General features: G+C 41.8%; 1 non-coding gene across 1 annotated transcript; it reads right to left on the bottom strand.

Moving 5' to 3' along the window:
- Positions 1–5,366: 5,366 nt before the first annotated feature.
- TRNAT-CGU (transfer RNA threonine (anticodon CGU)) lies at positions 5,367–5,438 on the bottom strand. Its single transcript has one exon. It is a non-coding gene; the product is annotated as a tRNA-Thr (tRNA).
- Positions 5,439–6,194: the final 756 nt, after the last annotated feature.

The raw sequence follows: 6,194 nt of genomic DNA, 5'->3' as shown, positions 1-6,194 counted from the left end.
CATTCCTCCCAGGTGTTGTATGTTTTGGCACTTGGTTTTCATGTGTTGTCAGTGCATCAGGTTTGCAAGACTGGCATACGGGTGGAGTTTGATGAGCATTTTGTTGCTCTTTGGGACAAAGCAACAGGCCAGGTGGTTTGGGAAGGCGGAGTGGAGAATGGAGTTTTCAAGCTTTTAGCACTCTCTCTCCCAGGTCCTTAGGGTTGTGATGAGTGGCAGTCTGGTAATGGCTACTCAAGTGTGGATACGTTGCAGGTACAGGCTTTCCGGGACCAGATGGTGGATAGCTTACCAGTAGATGGCAGCAGTTGGCAGGAACTTTCCAGTACTGAGGTTGGTGGTTCTTGTGTTCGCGAGTCAGAGGGAACTGAACAGGTCACTTATGCTCTGATGTCTCATCGTGTTCGGGACAAAGAACCTCCAGTAGATGAGGATGTTCTTTCCACGGGGACCTTTCGAAAGCCAAGCAGGTGGCAGGTGATTACTTGCAGAAGGAGGTGTTTTCTCTAGGCTTTGTGGTTCCGGATTCAGAAGGGGTGGTTGACAGGTTTCAGAAGGCCTTGCGTGGTCTTCAGAAGGTTTCCAGGACTTGTTTGTGCACCGTTAACAGGTGTTGATCCTTGTGAGCAGCGTGATGCCTTTTTGACTCAGGAGCAGAATGGTTTATTGATCTGGTTGATGGACACCAGATTGGACGGGAGCTTGCTGATGAGGCGGTTGAGCTCGTGGTTGCAGATGACTCTTTGGGAGGCAGGATTGCGTTTCCTGTGGTTTCTGTGGCATGCGAAGGATCATGGACTCTTGTACACACAGGAGGGGGATTGTTGGATGGAGTCCGACTCCACGGTTGGAGTGACCTGGTTTGGGGAGGAGATCCGGACACGAGGAGATCTACTTCAGGCCCAGGAGCAGTTTTATGGAGTAGTAAGAAGCAGTCATCTTTTGCCTTGTCGAGCGCAGAGGCAGAGTACCGGGCTACTTGTGATGCTGCTTGTGAGGTGGTGAGGATGCAGAGGTTGCATTGCAGGTTTGGGCTTCCACTGGAGGAACCCATGGTCATCCAGAGGCACTTTGTTCGTGAACAGATCGTTGCTGATGACATCTTGCTAGAGTTCTGTTCGACAGAGGACAGTACGGTGGACCTCTTCACGAAGTCGCTCTCTCAGGCTTTGCTCAGGCGGCACCCCAGCTCCCTGTGGTTGGTTTCACAGCGAGGAGCTGAGAGGGGGTGTTAGAAGTCATCTCCTGTCTAGATTTATACACCAGGGCCTTTGTTGTGGGTGTGCCTGCCCTTATGAGGTGTTTTATCATTTTTCCTCACTCCCCGCATTTTCCCCCTTATTTTTATCATTTTTTCTGTGGCTTGGGAGGCAGCCCTGAGTTGGCAGGAGGATCCATTTGCTGGCCGACTACATTAGATGTGTGTACTGGAGCTGGCCGACTGTACTTGATGCAGTCATGGATCCTCAGTGCTGGCCGACTCGTTGCATGGTGCTGGCCGATTGATGATGCAGTCATGGAGCCTTTTTCAGCAGGCCGACTGCTCATGTGGGGGCATATATATAGGCCCCCAGCCCCCATACCACTTGTGTATCATACCAGGATCTTCTTGTGTATATCAGAGCAGAGTTACACGCCTACATCTCTCTCTCTCTTGTGCTGTTTTTCTGCATGCGTTTTTGCTCTTGTGTTCCCAGATCTGGTCATCATCTCTGTTGTGTATTCTGACATTAATCTATTCTTAAAACATGGAATATTCATGGTGGAAGACTATGATAAATTTTATTATGAACATTGACAACCAGTGTTTAGATTAAAATAGGTTATCTAAACATTGACAACCAATGTTTAGATTAAAATAGATGATAGTGAAAAAATAGCTAAAACTTAAAGAAACATTTACAAAAATAGTACTGGTTAGCCTATATCTACCCAGCATTCTGTCTCTCGACATTGGTACCCTATTTTCTTTGTCTATCTTTCATGCTAGTTTTGCCATTTACATCACATCTCGTAGAGACAGTGTTGCTTTTTCTTACATAGGCCATCTTCTTCTTCTTCTTCTTCTTCTTCTTCTTCTCTCTCTCTCTCTCTCTCTCTCTCTCTCTCTCTCTCTCTCTCTCTCTCTCTCTTCTAATAGCTGGGCTACTAGAGTGTTCACATGCCATGCGGATTGCGATTGGCTAGACACGGGTTTCGTCCCACCGCCTCAGAGTGGAGACATGTAGAGTTGAGTCTGTCTTCAGAGTCGAGGAGCTCATACGGAGATTGAGAGAGGAGAGGATGTGACGATTATACCACATAGAGGTTGAGATAGAGGAGCATTACATATGCCATTGCCCAGTATATTATGAGATCTGTGGGAGGTTTCGTTGTGTTTTGTAAGGGATTTGGTCCACTCTCCAGGATCATTGACTTATTGGACCAGTGTTGCCTAGGGCTCTTCTTGCTTGAGCTCCACAGACTCGGGGACACTTTCTTGAGAGAGCGTCGGCCCCAGCCACCCCAACTCCTCCCTCGCCAACCAGCTATCACGAGTTTCTTCTAGACCTAGGAGGCGGAGGACACCCATACAGGATCTTGTGGATCCGCCTCGGATTGCTCCGAACCCACCTCGCCCGAGAGGTGTCACCCCGGACTGGGCCTCCACATTCTAGGGTGCCGGATGCTCTCAGCCCTTGGATGTTGGCCATGATCCCCTCATCTGGTCCAAATCCAAGACTTACTCCACCGCCATCAAGCCACGTGACGTAGCTGAGAGAGACCTCTCGTCCATACTCATTAACCCCATGCTTGATACTTTGGAGAGTAGTATACCATCTATTGGGGGCTGATACTCCTCTGCCATCAAGCCACGTGACGTAGCTGAGAGAGACCTCTCGTCCATACTCATTAACCCCATGCTTGATATTTTGGAGAGTAGTATACCATCTATTGGGGGCTGATACTCCTCTCACGTTCCACGTTCTTGGTATTCCATGATGATGAGTTGCCATGGACAACATTGTATCACCCTATTGGGGGCTGATACTCCTCTCACGTTCCATGTTTTTGGTATTCCATGATGAGTTGCCATGGACAACATTGTATCACCCTAGTAAGATAGCTCTGTTTTGTTTCTATTTTATTTTCCTTTCCATGATGAGATATGCCATGGACATTATTGTATCACTTTGGTCTCATAGGCCCATGGGTCTTTAGTAGACGCTTAATCTCTCTCTCTCTCTCTCTCTCTCTCTCTCTCTCTCTCTCATCTTGAATAGAACATGTACCATTGCACTTTTCTACCATTGTAGCATAAGTTTGTTTGAAGTGAATCCATATACTTTTTCTAAAGAATCTCACCTATAGAGTTGTGTGAATTTTATCTAATTTCAATCTCAAATTGAGAAGCTACAATTTTTTTGTAGTAAAAGAAGCCAAAATTTAGGGACAAGTAGTGTTACAGGTCTTAATATAACCCTAAGATAAAGCTTTGAAACTTTAGATTCTAGCTTGTGGCGTTGGACTTGAGCTTTGTGATAACATTTACACTAAAGGTTGTGTACTTGTAACTTAATCGGTTCAATCTTTAATGTCTTGAAATTAATGGTCAAGCTTTTGGCAAATTTGATTTTAAAATCCATTGTCGTGTAGATTTAAAAATGAAAAATTGGCCAAGATCAAGATTTATCTTCCTTTGGTTGGTTGGGAAAAATGTTTTTGTTGGTTGCTTATAAGCATCCTTGTGGCACTAGTATGTGGAAATACGTTCTCATTGTGTATCTGTTGCATACCATATCATAATTCATGTTAGTGGGCTATCCTACACCCAACTAACTAGGTCGGCTCTATGAGCACATTTGATGCAACTTGGTCAAACATTCCTAACTTTGCTAGGATAGGCATAATTGGTTTTTTCATATCCATCATTGTAGCATAGGCATAGATTCATGGGAATGCATCTTCTCTTGCAACTTGCATGGCCTAGTAAACTAGGTTGTTGGAACATTTCTCAGACATGTTCAAAAACACGACTTGAATTTGGCATCATCTTTCCTCTCCTATCCTTTTTATGTTGCATTCTTGCACAATTTGAAGCACACATTTCTTATTTCCATCATTTTTCTCTCTCCATCTTTCTTTTTTCTTCTTATGCTAGCGACAAGTGAAAGGTATTGCTACTCTCAGACACAAAAGAAATGAAGGTGGTTGTTTGCTACATTAGTAAAATGTAGGTAGCACTTGTTGTGTTTGGGAATTTTTTTTGAGTGAACATGACATGAATCCTTCTCACCATGGGTTGAAAACGAAAAGGAAATTTTGGAACTAGCATTTTCTTCATACTTTCATCCAATTACTATTGTTGAAATTTTGGAGGCGGCATTTGTCGTCCTCTCAAGATGAGGAGGATTGGGATTTTCTAGAAGTTGATTAGGCTCAGGATGTGCGTGTGTGTGTGAGAGAGAGAGAGAGAGAGAGAGAGAGAGAGAGAGTTTTTAATATATGTGTGAATGATTGTTGTTCAATGGGGTCCTTGGGTTTGAGGTTTTTATATTACAAAAATTTTGCAAAATTTTAATTGTTATATGAACAAGTGAGAAAAATGTAAGTTAATGCAAACAACCCACGAACTTGTTTTTTTTAAAAAGCATTATATTTTGTGGCAAGGTCAACATGACGTAAAAGCAAATTTTTATTGTAGATGTGAAATTAAGGTCATGCTTTCTCGATACATCACGCTTCAAAGAATGAAAATGAGATCCTAGGTATTTCACAAGACTTATATTTCTCAGAAGTCCCAAGTTAATTCTTGAATCTGAATTTTTGCAGTGTTGAGATTCAAATCTTAAATAAAACCTTAGATGTAACCTTAGTCTAATGGTTACTCTTCAAAATCTTAATAAAAGCTGCTGATTTCCATTTAACACAATAGGTGTCACCTTAATTACCATACTCCGAGGCTGCAGCACGGTATATCCAATTATTGAAACCTGTTATTCTTTTCCTTACAATTGTGGCGAGTAATTAAGTAGCTAAACATCTAGATCAAATCAAGCAGAATGCGACAGATCAATTGAATAAAACCTTAGATTTAAATCTTAAATAAAACCTTAGATTTAGCCTTAGTCTAATGGTTACTCTTCAAAATCTTAATAAAAGCTGCTGATCTCCATTTAACACAATAGGTGTCACCTTAATTACCATACCCCGAGGCTGCAGCACGGTATATCCAATTATTGAAACCTGTTATTCAATTGTGGCGAGTAATTAAGTAGCTAAACATCTAGATCGAATCGAGCATCCTTAATCAACAAATTAATTGATGCAAATTAACGAATGTGGTCGATTGATTGGGTCTTTAACCTGTCAGGGGAATTAAAAGAAGCTCCCAGCGAGGATCGAACTCGCGACCTTTCGCTTACGAAGCGAACGCACTACCACTATGCTATGGAAGCACATGAGCCACGATAATATTAATTTCAATTAAATCGTTTGCACCATATAAATTAAACAATACTTTTATAAAACATTGATAAGTAGGCATTGGCATTGAAAGTTGGTTGGATGGAACTCGGGTAAAAATAATTTGCCTTGGTGCTAGTTGCCATGATACATCTTTGCTTTGCTTTTAGACTAATGTGACTAAACTCGAGAACATGTTTCACATTGGGTTGAGAGTTGAAACAAATTGAAGAGTCATTGTAGGTGGAACCACACGTGTGTGTATATTGTGGCATTGTAACAGTGTAACAGTGTCCTTGAATCCTCTTACTATATATAATAAAGGAATGCAAATTTAAATATGCAACCTAAGTTAAGTGTATGGCCTCAATTGAAGTTTTATTTTCTTATGTTTTTTACTTTTCAATACTCTTCGTTTTTCATCAATATTGTTCTTAGACAAATATTTGATCTTTACAATTTTTGAAAACATTAACAATCACACCCAAGAAAACCCACACTTGCAAACTTATAGCAAAACACTAGATGGAGTGCCCAGCCAACAAAATAGGTGTAGAAACATGGAATGACCAAGAATGGTTTTGGTTCTACCAAGTTCAAAGATTGTGTCTTTCTTGTGTCTTTTCCACGATTCCTCCACTAGAAAGGTGTTCAATACAAGGCTAACTCATTTGAGACTGTGTATAGCACTAGATAATTCTCACACACTTTTGTGGACATGGCAAGTCTTGACTAGAATTCGCTTAGGG

The sequence above is a fragment of the Cibotium barometz genome, chromosome 50 (genome assembly GCF_041138505.1).
Source record: "Cibotium barometz isolate CiBa-2024 chromosome 50, ASM4113850v1, whole genome shotgun sequence".
NCBI classification, from domain to species: domain Eukaryota; kingdom Viridiplantae; phylum Streptophyta; class Polypodiopsida; order Cyatheales; family Cibotiaceae; genus Cibotium; species Cibotium barometz.
The sequence above is the reverse complement of the archived record's forward strand: the minus strand, read 5'-3'. Positions and strand labels throughout refer to the sequence as shown.